Source organism: Lepus europaeus, chromosome 1 (genome assembly GCF_033115175.1).
Source record: "Lepus europaeus isolate LE1 chromosome 1, mLepTim1.pri, whole genome shotgun sequence".
Classification (NCBI taxonomy): Eukaryota; Metazoa; Chordata; class Mammalia; order Lagomorpha; family Leporidae; genus Lepus; species Lepus europaeus.
Window position 1 is genome coordinate 74,596,903 of NC_084827.1, and position 19,067 is coordinate 74,615,969.

The 19,067-nt window shown below is 52.0% G+C and overlaps 1 protein-coding gene across 4 annotated transcripts in view; it reads left to right on the top strand.

Annotated features, from left to right (window-relative positions):
• Window positions 1-19,067, top strand: part of MGAT5 (alpha-1,6-mannosylglycoprotein 6-beta-N-acetylglucosaminyltransferase) — a 372,713-nt gene that overhangs the window by 284,314 nt on the left and 69,332 nt on the right. The window lies entirely within an intron of this gene.

Consider the following 19,067-nt stretch of genomic DNA (forward strand, 5'->3'; position numbering starts at 1 on the left):
GCGCGCCTGGGGGAGGTATTGCAGGAAAGGAACCGGATTGGGTGTGGCCTGTTGACAGGTGATAGGAATCAGTCTGTATGGCATGGCTACCTCAGTGGCCAAACTGCAGAATTTTTCTTGAGCCAATGTTTTCATAGAACACATCTGTAGGATTTCGGAGCAAACTTGTTACTGAATGCAAGAATGTATCACTTGCCAGAATGATCGTGAGTGGGGATCTCATGCTACATGTCCCCTGTGGAGGAAGGTAGAGATCTTACAGCTGATGGCCACAGTGAGGTAGAGGGTAGAGAACTCTAATGGGTTCTGTGCCCCCTCCCCAGGTTCAGATAAGGAAAAGCAGTGCTCGCCCTTCGGATCTGCAGTGCCGACTGCCCTAAGAGGGAATCGGCCTGTCTCTAGAGAAGATGATGGAACTCCAGATAACTGTCATTGTTAGAAACAACCAGAATCCTGTTTTCCTTTGGTGCAAGTGTATGCCCCTCCCCAGAGGGACATCTGGCGATGTCTAAAGACTGCTTGGATTGTCATGTCTGGGCAGCTGGTATCTGGCGGACGGAGGCCAGGGGTGCAATGAGCGTCCTACAGTACACAGGACAATTCCTTGGGCGCAAGGTATTAGTTGGGCCAAGCATGAGAAACTCGGGCTGGTGAGTGAGAATTATTTCCTATATAGATTATCATACACTTTGTGCTCTTCAGTGAAATGACTCTAGATTAACACCGACTCTTTAGGGTGCGCCCGTGAATTTATGCATCTTGGCTTATCTTGTAGTAATGTGGCCTATATTGACAGCACATTTTTCAGCAGGTTTTTAGCCCAACCCAAGTTAACAGGGCATATCGGGTATTCTCATTGTCAGCTTGGTTGGGGCATGAATAGTTTTAGGGCAATTTGAGCTCTTAAAAGGTACAACTCGCTTTTCCCCTCCACATCTGCTTGAAGAAAATAGCTTGCATGTCCGCATGGGCTTGACCTCGAAATTATATCCCTCCTGCTTTGAAATCAAGTGCAACCACCACCTAGATGCCTCTGGCAACTTTTCTGTCTTTATCTAGGAAAAAGCCAAAACAGTACGTCGGTTCTGAGAAAGCTTTTGGGTTCCGTGGTTTGTATAAATTAATACTGCCATTAAAAGGCCGGCTTCCTTGATGACAGTCCGAGTCCCAGAAGCGACTTGGACTTTGCTCCAGCGACTCGGGATATGACCTGGAAATCTTCCTGGATTTTGAGGTGTTAACTCTGCAGGTGACCTCACCTGCATACCGGGAGTCACCCAAGGGTTACAAAAGGCTCAGTGGCGGTGTGTCGATGTGCGTGTTTGCCTGAATACTGAAAATTGGGTGTAGTAGGTCAGTTTGATTATATCATTCCAGTATACTATGCTAGGAAAGAATGAGAACTGTAAAAATTTTCACAGGAATTCAGAATATCATCTACAACATGTGAACACAGCACAGGATCCAGATGGCCCCATCTTGGGGTCTTCAGTGAACACACAGAACGAAGATGTACCCTGTATATCCGAAATAGTGTCCCACAGGGCTTTTCCTAGCAGGAGGTTCTGGGAATGGTTTTCCCATCCCGCGTCTTTTTCTCCCTCCCCCCATCCTCTCTTGCCCCAGAGATCTTTGGGAAGAGAAATGACACCTGGCAATGCTGGGAGGTTCAGGGTTGCAGCTGGAGCTGATGGATGGGATGATTTTAAAGACCCAGCTTCACCCTCAGATTCTAGGACTCATAGAAATTCTAGAGACCGTCTGTGCTACAGTTCCTCCTCCACTCTGCCCCACCTTCCTAAGGGAATCATCTTACTTACCCAGGCACTAGGGCAGGAGAGGGCATCACGAGACTCCTTCCAGCAACCTTGCTAATTGGACCCGGGAGCTGTCCTCTGACCCCAGGCAGGCGAGCTTGTTGCTGGGTGGATGCACCAGAGGGGGCGTGAGGTCCACACAGACGTCCTTCAGGTATCAGGATAATAAGGAAGAAGGCAGGCCTGATATTGGAAGGGAGAAGGCGCTCGGAGAGAGTGATGCAGCCATCACAGGGAGAGGCACCATGGGAGAAGTGGGGGTGCTTTGGGGGCCCGGCAGGGAAGCACGGCAGGCTGACAGGTGCAACCCTGCAGCCCTGGAGTCCCTGGCAGCTTGCTTCCCTGGCTTACGCATTTGCGCTCTGTCTAACCAAGTGCTTTCTCTTCCTCATGGTCCTCTCAAGGATACCCACTAAGCTGTATGGCCGTATGGGTCTCCTTGTGTTCTGCAAGCCTAGTGAGATGTGGAGGCCAGTTAGAGCCAGGCTCCCCGCTCGACCTCCTGACCGAGGTTATGCAGTGGTCTTGTCCTGATCCTATGCTATCCAGCGGACCTTGAACCCTACAGGCACCGAGTGAGGAGCGTCTGTGCCCAGGCCCCGTAGCATCACGTGGGACTGCTTACGCAGTGTTGAGCTCCCACCTCTCTGCTCAGCCCAGAAGCCCACGGCTTCGGGTTCTTAGCCTCTGTCACTGGGGCAGGCTGATCACTGGCCAATTATACCCCAGACGTGCCTGGAAGAAGCAGCTTCTGTCCAGCGAGACCAAATTAAACATCCTTCATTGTCAGAGAATGGAGAATTAATCACCTTTGTACAGAATAGGAGGATTTTTAGAACAGGAAAGCTAAAAATCTATTGACATCTTGCTTAACGATTGCTTTAATTTCTGTGGTTATTTAAAAATAGCCTCGTGAGCACAGTGGGAGTTGAGTGACAATGGCCGGCCAGTATTTTACCCACTTAGGGTCCCGCACGATGTTCATGGGGGCTGCTGAAGCACAAACGTCCCGAGTGCCTCACTCCGGCCTCCGCATCGCCAGCTAGGACGAGGCTGGAGCAACTCGCAAGCCTGGGGAGCGCCTCACAGCCCAGAGCAGTGTACCAGGAGAGGCAGGGGCTTGGGCGGGGAAGGCTTCTGCAGAGCGCTCAGCACCCAGCTGCTGGCCAGCGCGTGACTCAGTCGCCTTTGCTCCTCACCTTGGCCGTCCTGATGTTCATGTCAGGCTACCAGCTGTTCCATCACTTTTTGCTAAGATTCTCCAGCCTCACGTTCCATAGGTGCGTTTGCATACCTTGCTATTCCTAGTCCCTGCTGCCTGGCACCTAGTGTGGAGCCGGCCTGGAGTGGGCAGGATCACACACACACACTGGGTCCTCCTGCCCTGCTGTCTGGTTTGTTTGTCCAGGTACCTGCTGGGCCATGTGGTGTAGTGATCAAGAGCCCAAGAGCTGAGTTTGGATCCTGGTCTTGGGCAAGTTACTTCGCTTCTCTGGGCCTCATTTTTCATAGCAGTAATACTAGGATTCAGTGGTAGTTCAGTGAATTACTATGTATAACATGCGTTGCACTGGGTCTGGCCCACAGTAAGCCTAAATCAATGCTATTGCTGTCTAGATTGGGGGCAGCTAGGCGGCACCATGGTAGGAATGGGTGTGTGTGAGACCTAGGCGTTGAGCTTGTTTGGAACTGGGAGATACAAGCCTGTCCAGATACTCCGATCCAGTCTCTGAGCTCCAGTCCTGAGGCCAAAGCTAGCCCACCATCTGGTTTTGTAACTGAACGTTTTATGGAACACGGGGGTGGCAAGATCATTGTCTCTGGCTGCGTTTGCACTACAATTGTAGAACTGAGTCGTGTCAAAATCCATGTGACCCACAAAGTCCAAGATGTTTACAAGCTATGCCATGCCCCAAGTAAACCAGGTCTCCCTCTGGGGATACATTTATCCACCAGCCCCGGGCACAGATCTCAGCTGATGTCTTTCAGTTTGTAACAGGATTCTTTTGTTTTTAATTAATTAATTAGTTGAATCCAGAGAGAGACATCCTAGCCACTGGCTCACTCCATGCCAGGCTGAAGCCAAGAGCCTAAAACTCAGTCCACGGTCTTCCATGTGGGTGGCAGGGACCCAAGGACTTGAGCAATGACCTTGCCGTCGGGTTAGCAGGCCCTTGAAGCTGCATCAGAAGAACCCAGGGATCCTGATGAGGGATGCAGGCGTCCCAAGTGGCAGCCTCACTCCCACACCAGACGTCAACCACGTGCTTCGGGGTTCTTGATTGTTTGGTGTGTGATTGAGGCTGACAGACTAGCAGTACATGCAAACCTGAAGGGGTGACGTTACTAAAATCCCAATCGCTGTAAGGACAGAGTCCCAGATGCCCAAGCCTGACACTACCTCCTCCACGTTCAGCAAGAGTGTGTCTGTCTGGTAACGAGTGCACTGATAATACAAGAGCCTTGTGTGTTGTTGGCACTTCTGGTAGCCTTCTACCTAAGGCTGATGCCGCTTAAGAAGCCAGGACAATTGCAGCCACTCAGCTCTGTATTTGGAGAGATAGAGGGACTTGAAGTGGCGAAACCAGGACTGGGGTCAGGGTCACTTGTCTGAGGAAGCAGCTCTTATGCCCCTACTGTGGAGGGAGGTTCTGTGTGTGTGTAAAGCTGAGGGGGAGGTCCGCACGGGGACCCACATGTCCAGGAGGATCCCCGGGCAAACACTGGCGCCTGGGCAGGGTGTTGGTGCCGGCTGCTCACGGCAATGGCCGTCAGCAGTAGCCTTGTAGCCAGTTCTGCAGAGTGAAAGCACTTTATCTGAGTAGCACAAAGAGCCCCGGGCTCCACACCCCAGGGCAGGGCTTACCCCAGCCCACCTGGCAACCCCTGAAGTCGAGCAGTCTCCAGTGACCTTGAAAAGCTCCTTTTGATGTAGACCTCAAAGGCCCCCCTCACGCGGCCCCCTCCTCGTAGGTCTGAGAAATCAAACCGCAGAGTTTTCAGAAGCAAGATGCAACTGCTTTCTCCTTCCTGTCCATCTGCACCCTCTTCTCCAGACAGCAGCAGCTGGAGCGATCTTTATAAAAATGTAGATTGGATCACATTACCCCTGAGCTCGGACTCTCCAGGGGCTTCGTTGTAAAGATGCAACGTGGCATATTAACTGTGAAATCCAGCCTCGGCAGCGTGGTTTAGCACGGCCCCCCACAAACCGTCCATGCCTGGTGGGAACCTACTATTCTCTTGCTCCTGGATGGTGGTCGCCATGGCTTGTGTGCACCCTTCCCCAACCCCGGGGGGCCCTGCCACGCCTCTGCAGTGGCTGCTGCCTGCCCAGGCTCACCCTAGGCCCCAGGACCATCCTGTCCCCTACCATATGTCCCCATCCTCATCACAGCACCCTGTTCATCCCCTGTATGCCGTCTTAACCATTGGCAGTCACGTGTGTGGGTCTCTTCTGCTGTCGCTCTTGCCTCCTCAATGGGACATGAGCCACAGGAATGATACCACTGGGCTTATCCAGGTGCCTACCCACTTAATAAAGTAGCTGTTTGACAAATGAGCAAATCGTCTCGGGGTTTAGCTTGAATAGACTTATCTGGAGAACCTGGGATGCAACTTGGAGTGCTTTTTTTTTTTTTAAGATTTACTTTTAATTATTTTGAAAGACAGGGTTACAGAGAGAGGTAGAGACAGAGTGAGAGGTCTTCCATCCACTGGTTCACTCCCCAGATGGCTGCAACAGCCAGAGCTGCGCCGATCCGAAGCCAGGAGCCAGGAACTTCTTCCAGGTCTCCCACATGGGTGCAGGGGCCCAAGGACTTGGGCCATCTTCTACTGCTTTCCCAGGCCACAGCAGAGAGCTGGATTGGAAGAGGAGCAGCTGGCTCTCCAACAGGTGCCCATAATGGGATGCCTGCATTGTAGGCAGAGGCTTAGACCACTACGCCACAGCACCAGCCCCTAATTTTTTTTTAATGTTTTTAAAAGAAGAAATCCATACACAGGAAGGATACTTCAAGTCTTGAATAATTATAAAAAATGCATGAATTTCAGGTTTTTACACCAAAATAAACTGGTCTTTTAATTTTGTGTTTCCACAAACTGTTGGAAAACTCTAGAAAAATGCAGACGAATCCACGCTGACAAAAGCAGACTGGTGGAGAGAGGGAGCTTGGGGGAGAGAGGGCTCTGCGCACTGTCTGGGGTGCGGTGTCCATTTCATGGAGTACACATTTGTCAGCCGTTACAAAATCATATTCTTTAAAGAGGTGCAATCTGTTACATGTCAGTTGACTCAGTAAAACTGTTGGAAAAAAATGAAATTTGCCAAATAGCAGCCTGTAGAAATCTAGTCTTCGGCCCATGTTTGTATAGCTTGCAAGCTCAAATGGTTTTTACATTTTGAAGGTTATAAAAATAAATAAATAAATAAAAGCCTCTATAGCAGAGAGCACATGTGCTCCACAAATTCTAAAATACTTCTCACGTGGCCCTTGGCAGGAGAAATTTGTCCACCCCTGGTGAAATCAATAATTATTCTCCCGTGTTCATCAGAGCCCTGGGAGGCAAGGGGGAGGCTACACACTGTGGGCCCTGCCCCCCAACCCCCAGGGTGGCTGTGACTTATTTGTGGCATAGATTTGAATGTTCCAATACAAATTCACGGGGAAAAGGGGTTAAACTGTTTTAAACCACCAAAAAGAAATCTTGGTCGTCTCTAGACTAGGTGATCTCCGAGTCTAAGGCAAGTCCCGTTCTGAAAATTGTAATTATCTCGCTCACTAATGTGGCTGATTTGGGCTTAGTTTAAATTAATGCAAAATTGGAAGTGGAAGTCATTTGGAGCAATGCTGTTTTATTTCATAGTAGGAATTAACTGCTCTTAAATGCATTGTTTTAATGAACTGCTGGAGACCTTTGTAATTAAGGAATGCACTGAAATCCTTGGAAAGAACACATTTTTGTAAGTAGGTTAAACCTCGTCATCCTGTTTGTTCTTTAATCTACTGAAGCAGACCGCTTTTTTTTCCACCCCAGATAATGCAGAGATAAACCAGATAAATGAAAACCCACCTTATGTCAAATTGGCCTATGTTTTGGTATGCTGCGGCCAGACTCGGGTTTGTCGTATTTGCTGAGAACTCAGATGTAATCACAGCTCTTGGTTCTGGTTCCATGCCGAGGAGTCTTAGGAGGTGGAGTATCTGCTCCAGATTATTTTCCTTGGGGCAGAAGTCAATGAGAACCGAGCTTGTCAGGGCCCTCTGAGAAGGCAGGGCGGGGTTGAATGCAGGGCAGAAGGCAGGGGACAACACTGTGCTCCCTCCACTGCCCCCTCCCCCGCCCAAGCCACTTACAAAGCTCTAGTCACCTGAGCCCACCTCCTGTCTGGCTCAAGACAAAGTGGAGCCTTTTCAGATTCAAGTACAAGCTTGGGCCAGGCAGGGGCAACAGTGGAAAAATCCTATGCAAAATTCATCGCTGGCCTTTAAGAGTCTAAGGGCTGTGTTCAGCAGAACTTAAGCACTTTTCAAAGCTGGCGTCGGCTGCTTGCTGACTGCGAGCTAATGCCGTGCGGTGTCCGCAGAAGCGTGTTCGTCTGCTGAGGATGCGAGCAAGCACAGGGGACCCCGGGGCAGCCTTTGCTCACCACCTTATCCTGGGCGCTGCCCCCTGTTCTAGCACGCTTTCTCCAGTCCTCTTTGACTTGCTGAGGTTTACTTGGGGACCTGTTGGCCTGTTTCAGCCTGGCGGTGCTGCGTGGAGACCGCCCCTGGCATTTGGAGGCGCCCTGCGAGGGGCAGATTCTAATTTGAGCGGTGCCTCACGCTGGCTGCCTGTCCCTGACACTCATTTGCCCTCTGGGTCTCACTTCCCTCATCTCTAAAATGAGGCAGAGGACTGGATGTGCTTCGCTTTCGGTCTCGGGAGTTCCATGATTCTATAACCCGAACTCCTCCTTGGCCTTCTCTAATTCTGTCGAGAGCAAGGGCAAGGAGGAGGCAGCCTTCCTGACAACTTTGTGGGCCATCAGAAATAGGGCAGAGCCGGGCAGGAAGCCTTAGGGGAAGGCGAGGAAAATTGGGCCAGCGGAGGCCCAGAGTCCCTAAAACATAACTGCCCGAGGACAGGATGACGTTCCCACAGCCGGCCGGGCCTCCGCGCACTTAGGAGAGACTGAAGGGATTCATCGAGAGGAAGCTTACGTCGGTCAGCAGTGTGGACCCTGCCAGGAGTGGGTCATGGACTTGGAGCTGAGGCATAGCATACAGAAGGAAGGGGCTGGTCCTTCGTGCTCACGTGAAACCTCCAAACGTGGTGCCATCCCTGCTAACGAGTGGAACAGCCGTCCCTTCCTGTCTCTGCACCCGTGAGTCCACACAGATGCTTGGCTGCTGGGGTTCGATTCCAGTTGCAGGCTGAGTGGCTGTGTGATTGCAGGGAAGCCTCTCTGGCTCCCTGTGCCTCTGTTCTCCGCCCCACCCCCGTAAAATGGGTGGTCATAGCCGTATAGAACAGAATTACAGGGTTCTTAGGGAGGTAACATGTGTTATCAAATACAGGAGATTTGGACAATGCCTGCTGCTCATTAGGGTCTCTATGGATTCTTTTCCTATTAATATGCTTGCCTAGGCCAAGTGCTTTGTAGGAGATGGATGTGGGGAGACTCAGCCTTGCTTTGTGAAAAGGTATTGGGGGGGCCGGCACCATGGCTCACTTGGTTAATCCTCTGCCTACAGTGCCAGCATCCCATATGGGCGCCAGGTTCTAGTCCTGGCTGCTCCTCTTCCAGTCCAGCTCTCTGCTGTGGCCTGGGAAAGCAGTGGAGGATGGCCCAAGTGCTTGGGCCCCTGCATCCGCATGGGAGACCAAAAGGAAGCACTTGGCTCCTGGCTTCAGATCGGCGCAGCGCACTGGCCGTAGCAGCCATTTGGTGGTGAACTAACGAAAGGAAGACCTTTCTCTCTCTCTCTCACTGTCTAACTCTGCCTGTCAAATAAAAAAAAAGAAAAAGAAAAAGAAAAGGTATTGGGAAAAACAGGCATGCTTGGTCAGAAGTCTTCCTTGTGCTGGGAGAGCGGGGCACTAAAGGGGTGGCAGACACCGAGGTTTGCTCTGCGTGGCCCAGGGAGGGACAGGCGCTAGGCTGCAAGGGGACTTGCTGTGCCATCCAAAGATGAGCTGAGCCGCCTGCGGTTGCCGGCAGAAGGGGTCGTGGCAGAGCTTTTGAGACCACCACTACCAGTGCCAGAGGACGTCAGGCTCTGTGTCTTGTAAAGCCCCTGGCGACCCAGACGTTCTGTGTGTGCAGAATGATGGGTGGCGAAGGGGCAGGTGCTAAGGAGACAGGAGGGACCCGTGGGCTTGCAGCCATCAAGAAGATGGTTGCCCACCTGTGCTGGTGTCAGGGTACAGCTCTGTCCCCGAAGCAGTGGGTGCCGTCTCAGACCTGGTGCCCTGAATCCACCTCACCAGCGTTCACGTCTAGCCGGCATGATACTTCTTAAATGGGGGAGTTTGCCATTTGGGAAACTTTACCTGCAAAGCCAGAATCCCCAGCCTCTTTGGAAAACAAACTGCACTCGGATTCCGTCCGTGCCCTGAGTGGGCTGGGGTTGCGTGGTGGCTGCCCCCAGAGGTCGCTCCAGGGGTGCCAGTCCTGGGGCCTCTTTCTCGGGTCTCCATGACCTGTGTGAGTTTCCCTAGTTCGTGGAGAAGGACTCCTTTGGATGAGAGGGATTCCTCTGAATATGGGTGAAGTTTCCGAATAGACTTTGAATGGTACATAGAAGGCCAGGCTTCTCCAGGGCAAGTTACCCTTCAGTGGCCTGTGTGGCAGTCTGACAGGTTTTGAGGCATCAGGCTGGGTGGAGAGGAACACTAAGGCCCACTTTGTCAGCGTGGACCTCCAGCAGCCCGGGCCCCTGACACCTGTGTATGAGACCGAAGGTTTTTCTTCTTACCAGAGCCCAGCCCTGGCGTGCGCTGCCGTGCCTTCCTCTGCCAGGTTGGCCTTGCGATGGGACCAAGTCTTCTCCTTTGGGGTGGATGGGCAGGGTGTGTGGCAGTCCAGCCTACATCTGGGACCTTGACCCTTGTGGCTTACTGCTCCTTTATAATGTGATAAAGACTCTTCCCCTGCTGCTGGTGAAAGCCCGGCCTTGGAACCCATCCGATAGAGCGTCTGATGGCAGCAGCTTCAAGCAGTGCTTGGCTGTAGGTCTGGGCAGGGGGTTCCCAGGGCTCTCTGGAATACCACTGCTGTGTGGGAGATTGGCCAAGATGATTCAGCCTGTGTTCCAGAGGAAAAGCAGGAGGCCTTAAGTTCATCCTTAGAACCTGGGTTGCAGTTAAGAAACGAGCCTGATTCTAAGCACCACTGGAGGCCTGTGAAGCATCCAGGTACCAGGGCCCTCCTCTCACCAGAATCTCCAGTGGGGGAGCCTAGGGAGCTGTATGCTCAGCGAGTGCTCCACACAGGCGAGAGAGAGCACCTGTGCTGGTAGCCACTAACTTCCCTAGATCAGGAAAGCCTTAACATAGGCGGGGTGTGGATTCTGTATAGCCAGCAACCGCCCCGTGCTTTAGCCGGTACTGGCTCTGTCCTTGTTAGACCATGCTTCCTCCTGTGCTCTGGGCCATGGCTTCCTCTGCCAGGTTGCCCTTATGATTGGAACACTAAGGCTTCCCAAGACAACTAACCAGCTGCATGGCCTGTCTCCCACAAGAGCCTGCCCCTTATTTCCATGGTGATGGCCAATCATCTACATTAATCCATGCAAGGTGCAAAGAGCTAATAGGGAGTCCAGTGACTTTCCTCTGGGATGTCCTCAAAACCCAAGAATTCAAGCAACATTTTGTATGGATTTTAGACATTACCAGGCCCTTCCTTGTTGCCTCATGGAGTATGTGTTAGTCTTACAGGTAAAGAAACAAAGTCTTAGAGACATTGCAAAGAAACTTTGCACCCGAAGGTCTGAGAGTTGACTTGATTTCATTCCTTTCACTCTGACATCAGTCCTTTGAAGAAGCCATGCATGTTCCAACAGTCTGAATGGTGAATGAGAGTCTTGGGCTTTGTATCAGATGACAGGAAGTTACAGAGGCACTGGAGGGGCCTGGAGTTGGGGAGTGGTTTTCTTTGTGTCCCTCGTGAGAACCACTAACCCACTGGCCACTTGCCTACCCCATGGGTGACCGGCAGCTCTCCCAGCGGCAGAAACAGCGAAGTGCAAAGGACTGCAGCTGGGCGAAGAGAACCTAACAGTGTTGCGGGTGGAAAGAGGCCCCCGGTGCTCAACAGAAGGTCTGCGGTAGAAGCCAGGACTGGCGTGGGAAGCAGGAGGTGCAGGCAGCCAGCAGACGTCCTGAGGGTGGGGTGCTTCTGGAAGTTTCCCGAATCACTGCCTGCCACTCACATAGCACTGGGATGAGTTCATTCGGAGCTCTTAGTAAACACAGCTGTTGTGGTTGTAACTTGCCTCGAGGCGTTTTACTATTGCACCAACCTGCACAGTTTGGCAGCCAGTATGGGAACAATGGTGTTGAGGGATGGGAAAAGAAGCTGCTGTCAGAGAGAAGAGCAGTGGCTGCCGGCAGACAGACACCACTGAGCAAGTCCACGTGCGTGCAAGCTGTGCTGCTGGGGGGGGGCGGGAGCATCGCCCATAGGGGCCAGAAGGCCTTAGGTGTGCAGGCAGTGAGCAACCTTGAGATGCTGAAGACTGGGGCCGAAGTCATCCCAAAAGAACTGCGAGCTGATGCCATTTCAGTGAAGAAAGGGTTAATTACGATCGTCCTGGAGGGAGACACAGCCTGGATAGAACTTTCAGCCTCTTAATACACCCAGGTCTTCTGTGACTGGGCACAGATTTCTAAGAATGAGCTGGCAGTGTTGACTATGGTATGCACCTCCTAACTGGAGCATCATGTAAAGCACAGCTCCTAGGAGGGGATGTGTTGGATGAGCATTCCAGGCGTGTGGAAGCCAGTGAGGACACGCCTGGAGGAGGTGGCAGCAGGTGGCTGTGCTGGCAGGAGCCCGTCATGTCCTTCGTGATGTACTAGAGCCTGGCAAAGCTGGCTGTACTCCTTCGCGGTTTCCCACACGTCTCCTTGCACTGTCACAGTGCTGTTTTTTGTGTATCCCTGGGTGTGGAAGGATGGCCACTGGCACTTGCACCTTCCCGCCTCGAGGCAGACTTTATAGTGGAAGAGGGACTTGAGTGTCTGAGTTTGGTTCAGGAATTAGAGTCCCTGCAGCTGCCCCAGCTTCATCCTGGGAGAATAATAGCCATCCCCATCAGCCTGCTGGAGGCTCAGCCACACCTGCAAAGGATGCCCTGTGGTCCTTACATCAACCTCATTTAGAAACTCAGCCAGTAGAGCAAAATCATAGCAAACAGGGTAAATAGAAATGTGGGTTTCTGCCTGTTGCCTCAAGAAGAGAGCCTTGGAGAAGCAGTTGCTAACTCTAGGAACAGAATTCCAATGAGCCAGTTGAATGTGTTGGGCCTGTGGAGGAAGTTTGACCTCTTCCCTGTGTCTGTCTACGCTGCCTTGAGAGCAGGTGGGTAAAGCATTAAGTGGCATCCAGGTGACTTCCCAGGCCAGCTGGAATACTGAGCAATAGTTTGTGTTAGAACCTGAGGTCATGAGGTTTGCCCTTATGGAACCTTCTAGATCAGTGCAGGACCATTGTCACTGAGACCATGAAAGAGGACCCTGCAAGGATAGAGCTTGTTGACAAACATTTATGTCAAAGAGATTGGGAGAAGACATTGCAGTGCTGAGCGTTCGTTGGAAGCTGAGCCCATTGTTTTATTACAAGACGAGGTATTATGACACTGGGAAACAGTGATAAACCAATTTGGAAAATATTTAAGTGTAATAATGTGTGTGCATCTAAAATCACGTTTAACATCTATATTCAGCTTTAGACTTTAAGTAAGAATCACATATGCAGCATATGCTCATGAAATCTGGCTGCAGCAGCGCAGCCCCGAGTACGGAGTGAATCCATCTGTTTCTCTGGACTGGATAAAGCGGGACTCCTGGGCCGGCCTTGTGGGACAGCAGAGCTGCAGGGAACACCGGTGCGCTGCCTGTTGAACGGGCATGTTCTTAGCTGGTGTCCTGCGCTCCTGCCCTTTCAGTTCTCTTCTTTACCAGATGGAGCTCCATAGACCTGATGATGAGGGTAACCTGTGAGTGCATCCTCTGTGCAGGGAGTGGCATTGACAGTGACCTAAGTCAGCCCTGTCAAGACAAAGACCAGAGGCAGGAAGAGGCTAGGTGATCCCATTGCTTAAGACTTAAACTAGGCCGGCGCCATGGCTCAACAGGCTAATCTTCCGCCTAGCGGCGCCGGCACCCCGGGTTCTAGTCCCGGTTGGGGTGCCGGATTCTGTCCCGGTTGCCCCTCTTCCAGGCCAGCTCTCTGCTATGGCCCAGGAAGGCAGTGGAGGATGGCCCAAGTCCTTGGGCCCTGCACCTGCATGGGAGACCAGGAGAAGCACCTGGCTCCTGGCTTCGGATCAGCGCGATGCGCTGACCGCAGCGGCCATTGGAGGGTGAACCAACGGCAAAAAGGAAGACCTTTCTCTCTGTCTCTCTGTCTCTCTGTCTCTCTCTCTCTCTCTCTCTCACTCTCACTCTCACTCTCACTATCCACTCTGCCTGTCCAAAAAAAAAAAAAAAAAAAGACTTAAACTGAAGCATGTGCTATGGCCACTGGCCTGGCTTGAGAGGCATGGACCATCTCTGGCAACTTCTTCCTCTCTGTCCGGCCCAGCCTCCCAAATCCTAAGAGCCTGAGTGGCAGAACTCTCAAGGGAGAGTTCTGAAGGGTTCTGGGTGGAGACTTGAAATCCCTTAGGATCTTAGCATTGAGAATCAGTTACAAGGACGCTGCATGGACGTGAGGACCTGCAGAGACGGGTCTGCCTTCACGGGCTTGGAGAGACAGAGGACACACCTGGGCAGGTGAAATAGGGGCACATCCCATAAGCCCAGGGGCGTTTTGAGGGGCAGACAGAAGTGGAGGAGGTGAGCTGGGAGGTGTTGGTGATGGTTTGTGTGTTGGGTGGGGGCAGTCACATCTGATTTTTTCATCACATGGCACACGGTTCCTCAAGGGGAGCGGAGGGGTCTCTGAAGCCAGGCATTTATTTCTTTGTAATTTGTTTTTTATTTGAGAGACTGATAGAGAGGGACAGGGCTCCTATCTGCTCGTTCACACCCAGTGGCTGTAGCAGAGTCAGAACTGGAAACTCGATCTCAGTCTGCTACATGGGTGGCGGAAACCCAATTCCTTGAGCCCTTGCCACTGCCTTCCAGGGTTCTGCGTTAGCAGGAAGCTGGAGTCAAACCCAGATGCTCCGATCTGTGGTGCAGATGTCTTAACCTTCTTCCTGAATGCCTGCTCCCTGGACCAGGGATTTGCATCCTCTGTCCAGGCTACCGGGGAGTTGCATGGGCGGGTGAGGGGTTGTCTTGGCACTATCCAGAGGGCTCCGTGTCAGGGGGCGGAGTAGAGCAAAGCATAGCACTGTTGGTCCAGGCAATCTGTGGTCATTTCCAGTCCTCAGATTCGGCTGAGGTTTGGTTAGGCTTCCGGATGGTGCTAATATACTTGGACAGGAAAATGTTAGAGAGCCAAGGGTTTCCCAGCGGTCCCTGAAGGCAGTGCCATTATCGGCATTTTACCTGCAGGAAACCGGGCTCTGGGAGGCAGGGCTGTGAACCTGCTGCCAGAGAGAAACTGTGTCCAGCACAAAGCCAGCCTTCCCTGCCCTCCCCTCCCCTCCCCCTCTGCTCCCTTTCCTCCTGCCTTTTTCCTGTTTTTAAGAAAATTTAGAACATTGCTAGAGTTAATTACCTAGAGATCATTGCCTAGAGCCCACATCTCGAATTCATCCTAAATCAGTGTCTTTTTATTCTCTTAAGTCACTGATGATGTTTACGTGGGATGAATTGGCAGTTGGATAATGTAAACCAGTGATGGTGCGAGTAGCAACTTGAAGGAAAAGCAGGGGCATGAGCCGCTTTCCTGGACTATTTGGACTCTGTTCGGACCAGGTGTTAACTTGTCCTCAGTAATCTCTAAGCCCAGCACATCTCCAGGGCTGGAGGAGGCTTGTTAATAGGCTGAGGGAGGGAAACAAATTCTCCTCCATCCGCATCCCACTGCTCCCTGGGTGCAGCTTTAACCAGCAGGTCTCCTACCATTTCTAAATGGAGGCTAGAGTCTAAAATATTAAATTGGCTTTTTTATATATGTTTTTAAAGATTTATTTTATTTATTTGAAGGAGAGTTACAGAGAAAGGCGGAACCAGAGAGAGAAGTCTTCCTTCCACTGGTTCGCTCCCCAGATGACCATAATGGCCAGAGTTGAGCTGATCCAAAGCCAGGAGCCAGGAGCTTCCTCTGTCTCCCACGTGGGTGCAGGGGCCCAAGGACTTGGGCCATCTTCTACTGCTTTGCCAGGCCATAGAAGAGAACTGAGTTGGAAGTGGAGCAGCCGGGACTCGAACCAGCACCCATATGGGATGCCGGTGCAGCAGGCTGGGGCTTTAACTGACTGCGCTGCAGCACCAGCCCTTCTTTATATTGAGACAATGTCCTAGCTCTCGTAGACCCATAACCCAAGGATAGGAGCCCCCCAGAAATGAACTCACTGGGCAGCCAGGCTGGGCTTTTCTCCTAGGGCCATCTGAGAGGGTAGGAGTTTTGGGGACTCGGCGAACCCGTGCTCAGCTCCTGACCACCTGTGCTGGAACCAGATCCTTCTCCCTGTCTGAACTGGGAAGCACAGCACGTGTGCTGCCAGGACTGTGCCAGCATCCATGAAGAGGTGGTTCTAACGACACTGCAAACTGTAACCAGCTCCTTAGCTGTACCCGCCAATGTCTTTGAGTCAATTGGAACTGCATTCAGCTGCCAATAGCAAAATACCACAACAGAGAAGAAAGCCAGCATCACTTTTCTTGCATAACAACGTCTGGATTTAGCCCAGGATGGGCCTTGCGGCTCCACTCAAGACCACTTCCATCTTCCTGCTCCGTTATCCTTGGTATATTAGCTCGTACCTGAGGGTCATTAGGCCTCCTGCAGCCCCTAGCCTGTGGTCAAGGCAGAAGGGTTTGGGGCCTGCCACGTTGGTTCCATCAGGAAACAGGAGCTTCTTCAAGGCTGCCCTTTTGTGAGTCACCCTGGGTCACATAGCCATCCTTGGCCATGTGGAAGGCCAGGCAATTGGCAGCTGGGGCAGTTGTGATGGGCTCGTCACTCAGGATTCATGTGTGGCTCCAGATGTTGGGAGTCTTGTGATGAGGGAGAAGGGAAGGGACGTGAGTTTTGTGATCACGGCACACCGATCTGTGCATTTCTGTCGGAGACACTTGAATGGACGAGAGACTGACTCCGAGCCCTGCCTCCCCCAGCTGATGTGACCTGTCATTTACAGAGCTCCAACCTTGACTTTGTCCGTGACGGAGGCCTTTGCTCCTCTCCTGTTTCCTGGAGCACAGGGGCCTTCAGTCCCTCTGGTAGAGAGCACCAGCAAAGTGCTCATGCTGCCGGCCTGCCACGTGTGTCCAAGCAGGGACCTCGGGCTTCATCCTGGCGCTGTCCGTGACAAGATCCTCACGGCGTCCGGCATACATTCTGCCTCTCCTAACCTACCTCAGGCCGGCTCCCAGGGCCTCTAGACATCTCCTGCGTTGGCAGGGAGAGTGAACCAGCCTGCTGGTGAGCAGCTGCCGCCCAGCTCCAAGTGCACGGTTTCTCATGTGTTCTGTGAACACGAGACTGGGCCCTGGAGTTTGGTTTCGAAGCCAGCTCTCAAGCATGGTCAGTAGAGGGTGCCAGAAAGACCCTTCAGGAGGAAAAGAGTTTTGTCTCTCCGGCTTGCCGAGGGGCTGCGGGGCCAGGTGCCTGGAGCAGTAGGCTGTGAGCACACGACTTTGCATCTGGGAAGCTGAGCGTGGCAAGGTTCTCCTGCTCACGCTCGCTCTCTTGCTCTCGCTGCCTCTGATGTACCTTCAGCAGTCAGAGTAATTGAAAGGCCATTCAGCCCAGGAAACAGGTGCAGAGCCCTAGGGACTGGCTCCATAGCAGCTGAGAGTATGAACCATAGGAAGAGAACGAGGGTTGGACCAGGCTCTGCCACTTACTGCCAGTGTGGTCCTCGTGCTGGGCACTGACTCATCCCAGTTTCAGCATTGGATGAGAACAGTACGATACTCACAGGATCTTTTTTTTTCCTTTGGATACATTTATTTATGTGAAAGGCAAAGTGACGCATAGAGAGAGAGAGTCAGAGAAATCTTCCATCTGCTCATTGGCTTCCCAAATGGCCACAATGGCTGGAGCTGAGCCAGGCCAAAGCCAGGAGCCTCTAACTCCACCTGGGTCTCCCACGTGAGTGGCAGGGGCCCAAGCACTCAGGCCCTCCTCGGCTGCTTTTCCAAGTACATTAGCGGGAGCTCAGTCAGAAGTGGAACAGCTGGGACTCGAACTGGTGGTGATGCTGGCGTGGCAGGTGACAGATTAATCCACTGCGCCACCACACCAGCCCTCCTAGGATTATCAAGATTACAGGAGCTAGTCCTCTGATGGTACTTCAAAAAGTTCTTTCAAAGATGAATTAAAAGATACGGATATTTTGGTGCAAAACATTTTAAATCATGCATTTTTTTCCCCATTATAGACTTTTTCTATGAACTTTTTGAAGAGCATTTGTAGCCTTGGATTTCACATTTTTGCACCAAAATCAACGTATATTTTAATGTCACTTTTTTTTACAGATGTTTTTGACATACCCTCATCAGCAGGAACATTTAGTCCCGTGCCTGGAGCGTGGTAGGGTCCCACTGTGGCTCTTGTGGAGACGCCCTGGCTCTCAGGGGGTGACTGTGGCCTTCCTCCGTTCTCTGAGTCCTCACCGAGCACACAGCGGCCTGCAGTCAGGCCTCCTACCTTCCGGCTCGCTCGCTCTCTCACACCCTCTCTGCTCTACTCCTTTCTGACTTCCCTCCTCTTCCTTAGCTCTTTCTTGGGCTTTGCCCCATTCTTCCTCCCTGTGCTTAGACTTGGGCTGTCATAAACTCACAACGGTCTGATGAAGGAGCAGAAACCCGTGGTCGTTTGTTCTGGATGTTTGAGTATCTCATGGTGACTTGTTCATATTCGTTGTCTCCGGGATCCAGGATCCCCCTTACAGTTTTCTGCTTTCGGGAATAAAATGCAAGGGAAGTGTGAGCTGGACGAGTCATGGCTTAGGCACACGCAGAGGTCTTAGTGCACGCGGTGTGTTTCTTGTCCTTGCAAGGAAATATCTGTAGCTTTCGAGGACTGCCCTTTGCCAGCTGGATAAGGAGTTCAAAGATTGAGTTTCATGCTAGCACACCCGCTGCCAGGGCAGCCAGCCAGCACCTGGAGGCCCGGCGCAAACTGTAATGAGGGTCAGTGCTGTCTGTAATAGATCCCGATTCCTTCCAGCAAGGATCCCAGGCTGCACCACAGGCCTCTTGAAGGCAGCACCCACTGGTCTTACTCACATTTGCTTCTGCAGTGCCCAGCCCAGCGCTGACCATACGGGGCACAAACTAAATAACCCAAGAGAATAAAATGTGGACATGCACATGGAAGTGGCCCAGTCCAGCCCCTCTCAGTGAGCACACGAGGACTTTGCACAGAAATGAGCAGAGAGCAGCAGTTGGCATCTTCAGGTTGTGTTCCCATGGTGTTGGGAGTGGGCTCTGGGCTGCACACTTAGCCTTGGCTCCATCCATTGCTCGGTGGCCTCCGGCACATCTTAACCTCTGTTAACCCAGTTTTCTCATCCAGCACCTGAGCCGGAGGGCTGCAGAGAGGAGGCAAGGGGTGTCGAGAAGAGTAAGGGCACAGAGTGAGGTCTCAAGCCAGTTCGCCTGGCAGCTCCCTTCCCTGAGGCAAGGAGGCTGTCGTGCAGGCTTAGAAATGTTTAGCACGAGGAGCAGAGTCCAGTCTCACCTTCACCAACTTTTTAAAAATGTCATCTATAGAACAGGCTTTCGAATTCTCATCTCACAGGATGGTGGACAGGAATAAACATTTGCATGGAGCATAGCTCCTGGAACATAGTACATGCTCAATAAATGGTAGCTATTACCATTTTATTAGCACCAAATGCTCACCATTAACATGCAGACGAACCTCCCTGGCTCTGCCCTGCTGCAGGTAGGAATGGTTAAGAAGAGTGG